The sequence below is a fragment of the Manis javanica genome, chromosome 3 (assembly GCF_040802235.1).
Source record: "Manis javanica isolate MJ-LG chromosome 3, MJ_LKY, whole genome shotgun sequence".
Lineage (NCBI taxonomy): Eukaryota > Metazoa > Chordata > Mammalia > Pholidota > Manidae > Manis > Manis javanica.
The window spans coordinates 143,483,087-143,500,341 of NC_133158.1; the positions used below are offsets into that span (position 1 = coordinate 143,483,087).

General features: G+C 39.4%; 1 long non-coding RNA gene across 1 annotated transcript; it reads left to right on the forward strand.

The window, feature by feature from the left end:
- Nucleotides 1–3,369: 3,369 nt before the first annotated feature.
- LOC140848206 (uncharacterized) lies at nt 3,370–5,746 on the forward strand. Its single transcript, XR_012128771.1, has 2 exons — nt 3,370–3,544; nt 5,595–5,746. It is a non-coding gene; the product is annotated as an uncharacterized lncRNA (long non-coding RNA).
- Nucleotides 5,747–17,255: the final 11,509 nt, after the last annotated feature.

Sequence of the window (17,255 nt, forward strand, 5' to 3'; positions counted from 1 at the left end):
TCTAGTCATAAACACGCCCTCGTGTTCAGTCACACCATCCCCTATTCCAGTAATACAAAAGCATTCATTTGAACTTGCTGTGTGTCGGGCTTACAGCTCTCCTGGGTGGGCTTGGAATAAAAAATTAAGATATTTAGGGCACTTTGGTATTTTGTGCTTTTCCATACATTATCTCATTTAATTCTCAAACCACTATAGCTGATGAGTCTAAGATGGAGAAAGACTGGGTAAATTAATTTATCCACAGTCACAGTATGCAGAAGTGACAGAGTTGGAATTGGAACCCAGGTTTTACATTTTCAAATCTCATGCTCTGTCCAAGGTGCAATGCTGCACAGGTAGTATTAATCACAAAGTATTGCAATAAAAAATCACTACTATTTATTGAATTCTTCCTGTGCCCGGCAGTGTTTTACAAACATTATCTACTAATTTACCTCATAGGTTATGAAGGTGTTATTATCCCCATTTTACAAATGGAAGGACTGAAGCTCAGAGAAATAATTTTCCTAATTACATAGCTAGTAAGTGGAGCCAGAACTTAAAGCCTGTACATCTAAACTTGAACCTTAAAACAAGTAAATCTAAGAAAAAGGGCAATTTCAAAGGGTTATATATATTGTATGATTTCATTTATATAACATCATCGAAATGACAGTATTATAGAAATAGAGAACAGATTAGTGGTTGCCAGGGGTTAAGGATGGTGTAACTACAAAGGGTAGCACAAGAGGAATCTCTGTAGTGATGGAATAATTGTGTATCTTTGTTGTGATGATGGTTACATGAATCTACACATGTGATAAAATAACATAGAATTATACACACATGCATTGTACCAACGTCTATTTCTTACTATAATTACATAAGATGTAACCAATGGCAGAAACAAGGTGAGACCTCTCAACATGGACTATCTTTACAACTTTCTGTGAATCTATAATTATTTCAAAATTAAAAAAATTTAAAACTTTCGAAATTAAGTTTTTTACAAAGTACATCTGATTCTCAAGTACATGTTCTAAAGTGCCATTCTGGATCATGGCTTCATCATCTGCTGTTGAAACTAGCAGTTAAGCAGAGTGTATAGACCCTTAGAAACTGGACATGACTATACAAATGTAAGGTATTGCTATCATTGGAAGTACTAATAGAGAAATGTCAGTTTTCTGAGAAGAAAACTTCACATATATTTTGCTTCCAGCTTTTCAATGCATAATAAATCTAGGCAACTTGCTTTGCTCCTTATATGTATACTAGACCCAGTTATGCACCTCAGCAAATTTGTTTGGCCCTCACCTGTATCCCCCCCACAACTTGCGCTACTTGCAACTATCACCACCCCATCTCCTGATGCTGTCAATTTCTCAGCCTGCCTGGGAAATGCAGACTGGGCTTCAGCACAGCCTCTATCAGAAGGAGCAGCACATAAATTTCTTCTTCCCCCTCCATGGACCATTCTGAGCACCAGCGGGTTTCCTTCCTTTTTGCCTCAACTCACTTTTTCCCTTACTCTTGATGCTCTGGGTCTGCACTGCCAGTAAACCTTTGGGAGGTCAGATTTGTCTCAGTTTTTGTTTTCTAGGGAAACTGGACTAAGACAATGTGTGTTTCTGAAAAGTTATGCTCACATTAAATTTCATTAAATTCAATTATATTTTAAATGCATTTAAGGGAATATTCTACCTAAGTTTTTTTAGTGGAATGAGAACCTTTCTGTAATCCCTATAAATACATTCTCCTGTCATATTTGCTTTTTTATAAGGTTATATTTTTGCAAATTAGATTTTTACAATCTTATATAAAATGAAAGATGCTAGTTATCCACTTCAACTAATTTTTGAAAGAATAAATGGGAAATTGCTTTTATAAACACTACCAACATATAGGGATTCTACCATTAAGTTTATAGAGCACAGGCAAATGGCTGGTACTGAAACAAACACAATTTTTGAAAGATTATTTTTTAAGTTTCTCTGCAGTAGCAACAAGCATACCCAGTGCCCAGATTTTGGATTTTAATACCATTCTCTAATAAAAGGAGCCAAGGGTCCTTGGAGAAATGAGATTCTAGGGCTGGAGCAGGGGAAATATAAGATGGAGCATCCTATATGGTTCAAAACACAAAAAGGGGGTGGGGCACAAGAAGATACCGGACCCAGAGTTAAGGAGTTACCAAAACACACCTGGAAGAATTTGAGGGCAAAAATAATGTAGTACTGGATTATAACCTATAGCACAAAATGAATGCCCAGAATCCCATACTGATATAAGTAAATGATTGACTAAATAAACAAGGGATAAGAGACAAAAATCTTCCTCTATGAGAATTCCAAATAATTTTTGTAGATACATCCTCTCCAGGAGGCAGAACTTAATCCTTCTTCCGCCTTGAGTATGGGCTGAGCTTAGTCATTTGCTTCTAAAGAATAAAGTATGGGAAAAAGGGAAAGTTACTTCACAATGAAGAAATCACTGCCTTAACGAAGTGATCAAGGTTAACAAAACCACTGGTAAGTCATATGCTAGCTCATTCCCTGGATGTGGTGTGAGGAGAATGGTACTTCACCTCGTGGCCATTCTCGTCAACATAACCCCAGTCTAACCAGAGAGAAAAATCAAATTGAGGGGTGTTCTACAAAAGATACCTGACCAGTATGTCTCAAAACTGCCAAGGTCACAAAAAATTTAAAAAGCCTAAAAACCTGACCCAGATCAGAGGAAACTAAATGATGATTCTGTAATGTGACATCGAGGGAGGGACCTTAGAGCTGAAAAAGGACATCAGTGGGGAAACTAGTGAAATCCAAATACAGTCTGGAGTTCAGGTAACAGCAATGGACCAGTGTTGATATCTTAGTTGTAAAAAAATGAACCCTGGTAATGTAAGCTGCTAACAAGAGGGAAAATGGGGTGAAGAGCAGATGGGAACTCTCTGTACTATCTCTGCAACTTTCTTGTACATCTAAAACTATTCTAAAATTAAACATTAAAAATATGAAAATGTTCTAACTTATCAAGTACTTATAATGTAAATAAAAAACAGAAGCCATAAAGGAGAAACATTTCATCCAAATACATCAGGAGAGGAGAAAAACATATAGCTTATTTTTCACTCAAATTATTGTATACTTCCTTTTTAAAAGTAGTGCTATGATGGTGTTTCTGAAATATTGTAAATGAAGAGAGGAAATAGAGCAGTAGAAGAGAGTAAGGGGCAGGGGCAGAGGTTAGGGAGAAGGCTAAGGAAGGCAGAAGGGAGAGGTTGGAAGCTGCAGAGCAGGCACCACAAGCCTGGGGAGCCCACAGCTAGGCTGAGCAACGCGACCTGCTTGGTCTCTTTCCCCATCAACACCTATCTTGGCCAACACTGTGACCCAATTGGAACTGAGCTCAGTAATGCAGGAAAAGACATTCTGATGTATGAGGGAAGTCATTAAGATCTGGAAATCTCCATGTCTCAGATTATCTAGGACTGTCTGGACCAAAATCTGGATACTGATAAGAGTGGAGAGAAGCTAAGGTCTTGAAGGGAAAAATTCAGGTAAGATTCTATTTGCTTTTTGCCCTGGAGAAGCTTGCCATGGTGTTGCTCAGTCTTCTCAGATCAAAGATGTTTAGAGCTATACCAATGGCAGTATCATATCCAAGAACTACTTAGAAAAAATAAATACTCCCACCAATAACACAACTTTTAATAGACCCCTATAGCTTAAGTGACTATAAATGTTACTCTAGAGGAAAACGTTAAGGAAGAATTCAAAGTGTAGCTTATATTTACTTCATGTTACAAACTGATCATCATTTAATTATTATAAAATTTATTATTTAAAAAACCTTAGCTGATTTTACCATATCAATCCAGTGATAAGATAGGTATTATTTCCATCTTATAAATGAGAAAATGTGAGGATCTGAATAATTAAGTGAAATGGTTGAAGGGCATACAACTAGTAAGTGGCTGAGCAAGGTTTAGACTAGAATTGAAGTTAACTGGCTTTCAGGTCTTGGCCCACTGCTGGTCACTCCATAGTCTCAAGCTGCCCAGCACTGCCAGGTCCCTTTATAAGCTCAAAGCTTCCAGTTTGAATGAGGTGAAGGCAGATTCTGGTACATTCTAGGAATAGGTTGGGCCTCTCACTCTGGAAGGTGAGCTTTGCTATGCAACTTCCACTGTCCTCATCATGTGTTGTCAGGCAATGGGAATTGGCCTTTTTCCCAGCTGGTGTTTCAAAAAAGCACTGAGTTCCAGGGAAGGTGGAGGAGGTTTCTTTAAAATGTCTCCAGTGAAATGGTATGATGTTTGAGATTCTGAGAGTTGCTTTAAAATAATCCGTGAAGGAGCAGAGGGGGAATAAAGTACCAATGAAATAGGAATGGCCATATATATAGGAAAGGGCACATACACATAGGGAAAAGGAATGGTCTTCTAAATCTTGAATTTTAGTGATGAGTACATAAGCCTTCATTATGTGGTTTCCTCTGCTTTTATATGTTTTAAAATTATAGAAAAGGAAGTTAACAAATTAACAAATAAATACAAAAATAAATAACATCAAGACCAGACCCTGGAGAAATAAGTATCTAAATTTTGAGAAACATAACTAATTAGTTAGGTTATGCTCACTCATTATAATACATGGACCTTAAAACATAATCACTCAAACACAATAGAAGCTTATTTCTCTCTAACAAAATGGTTCAAGGGGGTGTTCCAGCCTGGAAGGATAGAGGCTCTGCTCCATGAAGCCATTCAAGGACTCAGGCAGACTGTGTTTCTGCCATGTTCAACCTGTGGCTTCTGAGGTCACTCTGTTTGTGACCATCGTGGCTCATAAGAAGAAAGAGAGGAGCACAATGCCCCTTCTCTTGAAAGCACAGTCCACAGGGGCACAGATTACTTCTGCTGCCTTCCAGTAACAGGAGCTTAGTTACACGAAACACTTAGTGGCAAAGGAGGATGGGCAATGTGGCTTGTGGCAAGACAGGCATGACCTAGTTACAGCTACTGTGGAAGAGAGAAAACTAAGTTCGGTGGAACACTGTCTCTGTCACAACAATCTAGTACTTAGCCATTAACACAGGCAGAAACCATGTATCATGAAACTTATGCAACTCAAACTTCTAGGCCTTTCAGTTGCATGGGCCTCTGGCAAGGACCTGTTAAGAGCGTGTATTAGTTACCAATTTCTGTATAACAAATTCCTTCAAAAATGATCAATTTTAAACAATAGCCTTATTATCTCACATAGTTTTTGAGAGTCTAGAATCTGAGAGCAGCTTCTCTGGGTGGTTCTGGCTCAGAATATCTCGGGAGGTTGTAGTCAAGCTGTCAGCCAAGGCTGCAGTTTTATAAAGGCTTGACCAGGCCTGGGAGGGTCCACTCCCACAATGGCTCACTGTATGGCTTGGGCTGGAGGCCTCAGTCTGTCACCATGTGGGCTTCTCCACAGGGCTGTCTGAGGGTTCTCGTAACATCGTAGATAGGTTCCCCCAGAGTGAAGCATCTGAGAGAGAAAGGCAGAAATCATAACGTATTTTATAACCAAACCTCAAAAGTGACATCAATTCTATTGTATTTGACTATCTTGCAGACCAACCCCAAGACAATATGGAAGAGGCATGAATACCAGAAGAAAGAGAATAATGGGGGAAAATCTCCATAATGAAAGGCTGGCTACCACTAGGCCCCAGCAATGTATTCACATGCTTTGGTAGTGTATGTAAAAGCAAGATTTTTGTTGTTGTTGTTGTTGTTGTTCTTTTTCTTAATGAGCTCCCCCAATTGTATAGCTTTTGGCAACACAAAAGATTAATCCTTTTCTTATATGGCACAGCTTGACACTTATAAAATCTTTTTGGAACTTGGTAAAGCTATTACACAAACCAAAAGTATAGTAACTAAATTCTGAAGGGTATGAAGTACTCTTTCAAAATACCTTTGTTTTGATTACTATTAGTATTATCTAGTTTGTGCACTGCTGATTCATTATCGATGCTAGAGGAGAAGTTTGGCGACCTGGATTCCAACCCAGATTCTACCTCTCACAAACTCAGTAACCTTCCTTTCATAAGATGTAACCTGCTTTCTGGGCTGGCTTTTTTGGTCAGTACAAAAAATGAGGGGGTTGCATTACACAGAGAAGACAAGTAGTGATTTTACAGCATCTTACTACACTGATGGACAGTGACTGTGAAGGGGTATGTCGGGGGGACTTGGTGAAGAACATTAATAAACATAATGTTCTTCATGGAATTGTAGATTAATGATACCAAAATAAAATAAAATAAAAAAATCACAATGAGATATCAAAAAAAAATGAGGGGTTGCATTAACTAGTCTACACAGGTTCTTCCAGCCAGTTCTTTAAAAGTCTATGATTGGATGGTAAGTCTCTCTATGCTATAAATTCCTCAAGTAGGGATAACAATATCTACTTCACAGAGCTATAGGGATGGTTAAATGAGGTAGCCTGTAGAAAGTACCTGACATATGCTTGGCAAACAGTGCATGCTCAATAAACATTAACCACTCAATTATTTTATGCCTGAAAATTAACCAACTTCAGGGAGCCTCTTCTGAATGCTCTTATGGTATTATAGTAACTTGAATTTTAGTTTTCACTTCAGAGGATTGTGTAAATTTTTTTAAGTTGATAAAATATAGTATGAAGTGATATCAAGGATGTGGAACAACTGGAACTCTCTTACATTTATTGATGGGAGTATAAACTGGTATAATGATTTCGGCAAAACATTTGATAATACATCCACTTAAGCTAAACTTATATACATCCTGTGACCCAGCAAATCTCCTGGCTAAATGCAACAGAAATTAGTGCTAAGTCCACCAAAAGACATACATGAGAATATTAATAATAGCCTTATCCATAATATTAAGCTTGAAACAACCCAAATGTCTTCCGGGAGTAGAAAGGATAAAGGGCGGCATATTCGACATGGAATGAATACAGCAACGGAAAAGGACAAATCTCGACATGCTGTTAAGTAAACGAAGCCTCTTAAGTCCATTACATGGAGTTCAAAATCAGGCAAACAAAACTGTGGTGCTATAAATCAGAAGAATGATTATCTTGGAGACAATCCTGACTGGAAGGGACGGGAAGGAAGCCTTCAGGAGTGCTGGGGATGTTCTACACTTTAATCTGAGAAGTGGTTTCACAGGTGTATACATCTGTAAAAAAATCAATCAAGCCTTAGACTTAAGGTTTGTACATTTTATTATAAGTTGTACATCCCTCGATAAAACATTTCGTAAGCTGGTAATGGTATAAGGAAACACACCACTGATAATCACTGATACAGAAAAAGAGGCTTGACCACAATTTAGATTTATGCAATCCCCTCTCACTGCAGCTAAGTTTTTTACAATTATGATCCTAGGTAGTAATTAATGAACATTAATGATTACTTTCCTATCACATACTACCTTATTAATTGTGTCAATTGTTCACTCATTTCACAAATATTTGAGTATTTGAGTGCCAGGTACTCTGCTAGGTGATGGGACCAAACAGTGAACAAAATAGACATAGCTTTTGCCTCCATAGAGCGAGATATACTGGGACAAGACAGAAAAGTAAATCAGAAGTTACAACTGCATATCACAAATGTATTACAAGGAAGCTTAGGTACTCCCCTACTATTGGAAAGCAAAGCAGGGCCAGCAACCCAGAAGGGAAATACTTGCTGAAGAAAATATCTAAGTTGCAATCACTTCTTTTGGAGCAGGAACAGCATGCTGTTCCACAGGCCAAAGAAAGCATGGCAAATTCAAAGACAGAGAAATTTCAGTATGGCTGGTTATAACATGTGCCAGAGAAGGTGCAACGAGCGCAACAAGGGATGTCAGAGATGCCCCGGAAGATTCTGTGAGTCCCGCGAGGGGGGTTAAGATTTTATTCCATGGACAGAGAAAGGGCATAAATTGATATGTGTTCTGAATATATTAGTTCATCTTCAGGGTTAAGAATGAATTCAAGGGAGGCAAGATTGGAGGAAGAGAGAGACTGTTTGGGAAGCTGTTGCAGTAAGCAAGGCTGGAGATGATGGCACCTAAAACTTAGGCAGCTGAGATGAATGGAGAGATATTTGGGGAAATAGAAATGGTAGGACTTGAAGACTGGTTAGCTAAGCAAAGGAGAGTGAAGAGTGAAGGCTGACACCCAGTGTCTGGCTGGGACAATCCTGTTGATCGTGATGAAATTCATCAGGAGAGGAAATACAATAAGAAGTAGTTTGCTGGTTTGAGGGATTTTGAGGAGGCAACCGACGAGTTCTGGTTTGCCTATCCTGTGTTTAAAGTGCTTACAAGCGACTAAGTAGATATTCAGAAAGCTGTCATGCTCAGGAGATATAACAGTCCTGAAGGGGGTACATGTGGAAGTCAGCATTGTACAAAGTAAAGCCATGTGAGTAGAGAAAATCTAAAATCACCCCTGAATAATATGCAGAGTAAGAAGAGAAGCAGATGTGGTATACAACACTGAGGAACACTCATCTTTAAATGATCTGCAGCAGAGAAAGAAGGCCCCTCAAAGAATACTGAGGAGGTAAAAGAAGGAAACCAGCAAACCGTGTATAGAGAAGTCAAAGAGAGGGAGACTTAAAAAAAATGTTAGGTGGGCAACAGGGCCAAATGCTGCCAAGAGATTGTGTCAGGGAAGTCTTGGTGCCTTAACAAGAGCAAGAACAGAGGAGGTAGACGCCAAATTTCAGTGACTGAGGACTGAACGTGGGTGAGGTGGTTATTGTGTCTGATTTTCAAATATCCACCCCCTCTCCCAAATCGGAGAATCCTATTTCCCTTGTCATTAGCTAGTTTAGAATCATAGTACTAGTTTCAAACAACAAAGCACACTCTCACTCGTTAAGCAGAAAGGAATTTATTACAGGGTATTGTTAGTTTACAGGGTGTCTGGGAAGGCCAACGAACCAAGCTTGGTTGTTGCATAGTCACTGACAAACAGCCAGGAGACGTGCTCAATTACACCCTAGGGACTTCCCTGCAGACATGTCCTTGCTGTCGCCACCTGATGCTTGACAACCATGAGCCAGGGTCCGATCCTTAGAACCTCTACAACAGCTGCTGTAGAAAAAAACAAAAGCCTCCACATCTGTGCTTGCCAGATGAACCGTGTGGCCTCTGCCTTAGGATGCTCACTTGTGCCTGCCAAGTCCGGCAGGTGTGCATCTGCCTGGCAGAAAGCATGAGTAACCCTTGCTATACACTTCAGGGGAGTCTTGGAAATATAGGGCTTCTAAAGCCCAGGAAGGCATGCACGAATGGATTGAAAAAGTGTGAAATGAGCCAGTTATTAATATTTGCCTCTGCCCATTCCTTTGGCTATTCAGCACCTGTCCATCCTTCTCCCCAGGCTTCCACAAGCCACAGATTGCAACAACATGCTTCTGCCTCTCATAATGCAACTATTTCTTGTATAAAAGAAGTTACACTCATTCTCTTCCTTCAAGAGAGAATCTTAGGATAACTTCATTTATCTTTGGGTAATGTTCTTTCTTCCTGTATAAGTCACAACTCAGTATTGATATCTGAAATCTATGGCTAAATTGTGAAGATAACCACAAATAAAAAGAATGAAGCAAGGGAGAATATAACAATCATTACTATGGACCATGAGGCTGTAATTGGCATTTATAACTTTCTTCTGCCACTACTTATCCTATGTGCCTTTGCTGTCTGACAGACCTTAAATGATTGGAATCATTTATCTGATGAGATGACCCAAACCTTCTTTCCTAAAAGGTCTGAGCCTTTTATGACACTGTCATAGAGATTCCTGAGGCTTTCCATTGATTTTTGCCACTGGGCATGGAAGTGGTAGCAGACATGGATGCTCTAGGCTCCATATATTGTGTGGTAGAAAACCTATTTCCCCTTTTAAAAAAAAGCAAGCAATCCAGTCAATCTATGTAACCCCCACACCCATCTGCCCGCCTTGTTCACCAAGCATGAGGACTACAAAAAGGACAAGTATCAGTCCCCAACTCCAGTTCAGTGCAACTACTTTTGTGTTTCCTGATGAGCTCATTCCTCCCTTGGATGATAAGACTGTAGACCAGCCAAGTTAAAAGTTGCAGGGATAGGAAGCAAATATTTTGGGAGTGGGTCTTAAGGTTTATTAGTGGGAGGTGTCACTCCTACTTCACATTCATTGGTTTCAGAACCCGTGTATTGCGGCCATGGAAGATACACATTCACTGCATCCTGACTGATAGCATTACAACCTCACAAGGTGGTGTTTTTCCCAAAGGACCATCTGTCTAAAAGCCCATCCACTTTTGGGTGATGGGACACATGGTAAGATCAGTGACTCTCAACAGCATTACCAATAAACAAATTCTCCAGCCAGAAACAACAGTTAACAGGATACCATACCAATGAGTTAGGTGCTTAAGAGGACTATAATGATGCAGGTATGGATTTGTCATGCAGGTAAAGTAAACCTGTATCTGTAGTCAATATATGTTTACAGTGAGGAAAACTGCTGCTCTCTTCCTGATGGAAAGAGACCTATGGAATCAAACTGCCCCTTGACGGTTGGTTGATATCCTGGGACTCCATGAGGACCCGGGCATTGGTCACTGCTGCAGGTAAGGCAGGCACTCAGGAGTTGAAGCAGCTAAGTCAGCCCCAGTGGGGCAAGTTGGTGCTGGCCCTATGAGTAATCTCCTTCTCTGCCACTATGGAGACATTTTTAATGAGCTTATTGAACAAACACTTAGATGCCTGTGGAAAAACTGTTTTTGTAATATGAGACTCTCCTCTGCAGGAGCTATTGACAAACGTCCACATGGGACACAGTTATTCCCATATCCTGGACACAATCTAAAGATGTCCTTCCATGCACTTCTCTCTTCACATCCCCTTGTCACAATCTTTCAGTCTTATTTTTTCCATGACTCAAGTTAGCTCTGCCCACAAATCAATATAGATCCACACCTCAGGACATTTCCTTCCATATAAAATAGACCACAAGACCTTTCTTCCAAAACTTCTCCCACTGGGGCTCACTTGGCTACTTCCAAAACTCACACAAGTGCATCTGAAAACCTTGGTGATTTCTTCTTTTTGGTGAAGAAGAGACAAGATCATCTGCTAACAGCAGGGAAGAAAGTGACACAGCTTTGAGGAATTCAAAAGATTAAAATAGACACACATGAGAGAGAGCTGATTTGGAAAATGAAGAAATGATTTGGGGACCAGTTTGAAGATATCATATTGCATGGTTACAAGGTCTTTCTCCAGAAGCCCTACTGTAAGTCACTAAGAAGCAAAACCCACCACAATGGACAAATAGACCACATTTACTGCAACCTCAAGGCTACTCATTCACCTGGGTTTAAAAATAATTGCTAGCTCACAAAATCAACTTACTGTTAATTCTAGCTAATTTGGAGTTATTATTTAGATACTCAATTTTTAATAGGAACTTTTGTCTAAGGCATAAGAGTAATCTATAAAAATTATTTTTCCAAATAGGTATTATTTGGGATAATCATCTTTTAAAATCTGTAAAATCAATTGGTAACCATGGCTGCCTCTCAGAAGGGGAATCAGGTGGCTGAAAAGCAAGCATGGAGGGAGATTGACTTTTCTCTACATACCCATTTGTAGCTTTTGAATTTTATACCTATGCATAAAAATGCCTATATAGTCCCTTACTGTGTGCTGCCTTACCTGACACAAATGTATTTCTCTGAGAAGACAGGGATCTGTGTAGCTGTGGCCTTCTGCCCATTAGGTCTTCTGTATGTCAAGTGACACCTAAGCCATTTCTCAACATCAACTAATCAAAGGGATAGTTTCCAAAATCTATGTGGTGGGAATATGAATTACTTATTTTTTCTTTGTATTTTCCAAACTTCCTATAATGACAATAGGGAAAAAAATAATAAATATTTTTGTCATGCATTCTCTCATTTATCCATATATTCAGCCAACTTTTATTGCAGGGTGTGTGTGTGTGTGTCTGTGTGTGTTTTCTAAAAACCCCTATGTGATGTGTTCTAGGAAATACAGAACTAAAAAGAGGCAGCCTTTAGTTCCCTCAATCTTTTTTGAATGGGGCAGAGCATAAATAAGGAGTGATCCCTGCCTTCTAGGTATTTACAAATATATAGAAAAGTATCCAGTAAAACAGAATGATGTCAAAGCTGTATGCAACAGCTCTGTGGTATGGGGGTGAAGAAGAAAATTTCTGGGCATATTAGGAAAGGTTTTACTGGAAAAAAACCACACTTAAGCTAAGTTTTGAAAAGTGATCCAAGGTTTTTCTTCTAGAGAAAAAAAGAAATGGAAAGTGTATTTCAGGTTGAGGAAACAGCCTGGGGGGCAAAGGTATAAAAACCTGAATATGCATGGTAAGTTTGGGGAAATTGTTGCTGTCCAGTGAGGTAAGAATACAGTGTACATGGAAACACAGGATCAGGATGCTGAAAGGAATGGATGGATCATACTACCTGAGGTATGCACTGGGAAAACAGTGAAATCACAAAAAGGATGGAACAAGTTCCACTCATGTTTCAGGAAGATGTTATGTTTAGGTATTGTGATAACATAAAAATCACAACTTTGTAGCTAAGCAGATCTAAATTTAAATCTTATAGTCACTAGCAGTGTCATTTGGGGCAAGACACTTCTCTGTTTCTCAGTTTCATGATGTCAGACAGCACTGACAAATGAAAGCACTCAAAATTTGCATGGCATACAGTACAAGCAAAGTCAGTTACAGGTGTGATTCTTTGCATGACACATGGAGGGTATATTAACAATGCAGGATATTGGATTCATGCGCTACCTCAGGAATTGACATGGGGTCTAGGTGAGAGATGATGAGGGCCCAAAGAAAGTAGTGACTATGGGAAGAGAAATAACAGAACATAAGATATTGACATGTAGTGGATAGAGGCCAAGGATCTTACAATTTATAGGCCAGCTCTCAGTAACAAAGAAATATCTGGCCCAAAAGGTCAGTAGTGCCAAGGGCTGAGAAACCCTATGATAATGGAAAGAGAATGGAGAACAACTTGTATGGCCTTCACTCAAAAATGTTTTGATTATGAAATATTTAAAACATACTTAGAATGTAATAAACACCCACAGACTTACACTAAAATTTAAAAAATATTCACAACACTGCTCTTTTACACTAAGAAGAAAGAAGTGGCACCATGAACCCGAATAATCCCTGAGAAATACTCTAGCCCTCTATGACTGAGAGTCAGTTGTATCTGATTAAGAATCTTCAGGTAAAAGTCCTTCATTCCTCCTTCATAGAACTTTAAAATGGAAAGTATCTGAAAATGAATAATTTATTAAACTAAGAGTAAAGATTTTCTCTTTGGTTTATTAAGCAATACTAATGAATATCATTAAGATAGCATAGTATCTGAAAAAGAAAGAAAAATTGCAGTATTCTGTGAAGAAAACTTTCAACAAATGGGGCATGGCATTTCATGGGGACTTCGCTTAAATAGAATCAGACAGGAGTGCCCAATCTCATCTTGCAAGCCTGCTGAAATCTGACAGTGGTGAAAGATTCAGCCTTCATATGGGAGTGACTCCAAGTCTGTATTTTTCATTACTCATGTGATTTCTCCCATAAAATGCCACAAATATTTAAGTGACTCCTTTAGGCTGTTAGCAAACATTAACACGTATGTAGTGAGTAAAGAAATACAGACACAGGGTGGTCAGACAGGCTTACTCACCAGCTGTGGGAATGCTTCTATAGTCAGGCTGATTCAAATTCACACCAGAGCAAATTTACAAGAACTACCGCAAAGTCACAAGAGTCACTCTTGGGCAGGTAATACTACAAACATAAAATCTGCACATGCCAAGGATCTGTTGTACATCTATTAAACCGTAGTACCTACCATGTCTCCCTTCTTTGATTCATGCCTACCCACACATTCAGATCTCATTATATTTACGTGCGTATAGATGATATGCATTTTTAATCCAAAAGGATCCAGCTGCCTCAAGCAGAATTTTATGTGGCTTATTTTATGTTTACAGTTTAACATACTTATGTAATGAAAGCTGTACTGTCTAATATATGAGCCAATAGCCACATGTGAAACACAACTGGTCTAAACTGAGGTAAAAACACATGACTAAAAAAAGACATGAGATTTCTAAGGCAGTTAAAAAGTGGAAAATATCTCATTCATTTTATTACATTGATTACATGTTAAACTTATACTATTTTGGATATCTTGGGTTGAATAAAATATATTGTTAAAATGAATCCTACCTACTTCTTTTTACTTTTTAAATGTAGCTTCTAGAAAATCTGAAATTAAATATGTGGTTTGCATTATATTTCTATTGGGCAGGGTCAACCTTACGTACACATCTGGCCATTTTTAGGATCAGTTACATTCCAGTTCAGACATACTGCTAATACATGGTAGAGAGCCAAACAGTCAGACACCAGTTTTCCAGAGAAATATCTTTAGAATGTACTGTTAACAAATAACACTATGTTAGATTACACTGTGCTAGGAGTTGTCCTCTTCATGACAGGTTTTATCAAGGAAAGAATAGCTGCAGCCCTATTTCCTTGAGACAGGAAGTGGGGGAATCAATAATAGAAGGTATTACTTCTGAATATGTACATACATGTGATCCCTGGGGGTAGAAGGAACGACCATAAGAATTCTCAAGTGAAAGCCATACTTGATTACATGTTTCCTGTAGATGATTAATGACAAGTAGGAAAAAGATATGTATTTTCTCAAAATTCATTGTGACTAAATTCCATGCGAAAAGGCATTGGTAAATGAATGGGAAAACAGTGTGTCAGAAAAGTATTTCAGTCAAGGATAAATGTGTTTGTTATCTATTGCTGCGTAACAACATTACTATGAAAGTGACTTAAAACAAAACACACTTATCATCTCCATGTTTGTGAGATAAGTGTTGAAGTACAGCTTCACTGAGTCCTCTGCAAGACTGAAATCAAGATGTTGGGCCAGGTCGGATTTCCATCTGAGACTCGACTGGGAAAGGATCTGCTTCTACACACTCACAGGGTTGATGGCAGCATCCAGTTCCTTTCAGGATGCCAGACTGCGATCTTCAATTCCTTGCTAGCTATTGGCTGGAGGCTGCCCTCAGTTCCTTGCTATATGGTCCTCTCCTTAGGGAAGCTCACAACACAGCAGTTTGCTTCTTTCAAGCCAACAAGGCAAAGTCTTTGAACAGGACAGATGCTGCAGTCTTAGTAATCATGCCCTTGTAACACCCTTCATCTTTGCTGTGTCCTATGACTAGAAGCAAGTCACAGTTCCCACCCACACTCCAGAGAAAGGGACTGCACAGACATGACTACCAGGAGGCAGAGATCATGGGACCACCTTAGATTCTGTCCTACACAATAGGGGGCTGGCTTATGGATTAAAATCTAGGGTGACATGTCACAGTGGGGCCCAATCTGTTAGGACCATTTCAGCTAGTATTTCTCAAATGACCTGCAAGAGAGGAAAAATAACAAAATTTCCAATTTTCCCAGTGGAAATAACTTTCCAGTGGTGAGATGTCATGCCACTAGGGACAAGTAAAGATCAGACTACGGAAACCACAAGCAGCCACAGCAGCACCACTGGCAAGGAGCATGTAGACTGAGTCTGAGACCCAAGGCACAGATGCAGTGACTGCGACGGTCCTGGTGGAGTCTGAGAGCAAGACAAGGTGTCTCCTTCCAGGAGCATCAGGCCGCGCTGCCCGCAGAGGTCAGCAGCAGCAGAGTAAAACATGCTGGCCAGCCCCACAGCGAGAAAGAAGTCAGCACGTGGTGAAGGTTCTCGTCTCAGAGATTTAAAAAACCTTCCAGTGAAAAGCCAGACAACACAGTAGACTCTGTGATTGCTTAAAATGAGAGAACAAGAGGAAAAAAGTAGTATTCAGCTCAACAATTCAGGGATAGTTGATGTATACAAACTGACTAGGCCATCGTATATGGTTGTCAGACCTCAAGAAGGATAACTAATTGACTGATTTCTTACAGATTAAGTTGATTAGAGATTTACTTTAATACTAAAGTTTCCATAAGCTAAAGCTAAACTATACTGTTTTAGTATCTGCCCTCATTTGTTTTTAATAAATTTTTATTGAGCAGTTATTGTGCTAGGAAATGCTCTAGGTGCTTGGAATACAATGTGAACATAAAAAGGTGAGATCTTTGCTCTCATGGAGCTCATAACAGTGGGGAAGCTGGACATTAAATGAATAACTACCATAAATAACTACCATTATTACTGATGGCTTTTGTAAAGGACAAGAATAGCATACTTTGAGAAAACTATTAGGGTAATCCAGTCTAGCCTGAAGGATCAGGATGGAAGGAAAAGTGAAATTCAAACTAAGGTCTGAAAGATGGGTTTCCCCACCAAGAGGTGGAAAAAGGACAGGGCAGCAGAGAAAACAACATCTTAGGAGGGCCCTGGATGGGAAGGAGTTTGAGGTGCACTGAAGAGGGAGGGAGGCCATGATGGTGGGCAAGAGCTCAAGATGACAGTAGCAATCATGTAGGATCTGGTAGATCATGTTAAGGATTTTTAAATTTTATCTTAAGAGCAATGAGAAGACACTAAAATACTTAAAGCAGAGAAAGGACTGCTATGGTCTAAGTGTTTGTGTCCCTCCAAAATTTGTAAGTTAAATCCTAACTTCCAAAGATAATGGTATTAGGAGGTGGGGGCCTTTGGGAGGTGATTGAGGTCATGAGGGAAGAGCCCTATATATGAATGGGATTAGTGCCTTTATAAAAATGACTTCAGGGAGATTCCCTAGCCCTTCAACTACATGAGAGTGCAGTGAGAAGGTACCTGCTATGAATCAGGAAGCGGTCCCTCACCAGAAGGTACCTTGATCTTGGACTTTCAGGTGTCTAGAAGTATGAACAATAAATTTCTCATGCATTTTGTTGTAGCAGCCTAAACAGACCAAGACAAATAACAAAATGTGATCTTCCTTTAAAATGTCACTCTCAGCTATTGAGGGATGGATTGGAGAAGAGGCAAGTGTGAACATGGGACAGTCAGGAAGGTTTCTAAATCATCCAGATACATCAGGGCAGTGGCAATGAAGATGGAGCAAAGGGGAAAACTTCAACAAGAACTCTGAAGGTAGAAAGGTCCCTAACTGGTTGAGAAGTACCCTTCACAGAGGGATGGAATCTGCAAGCATAACAATGAGGTTCTAG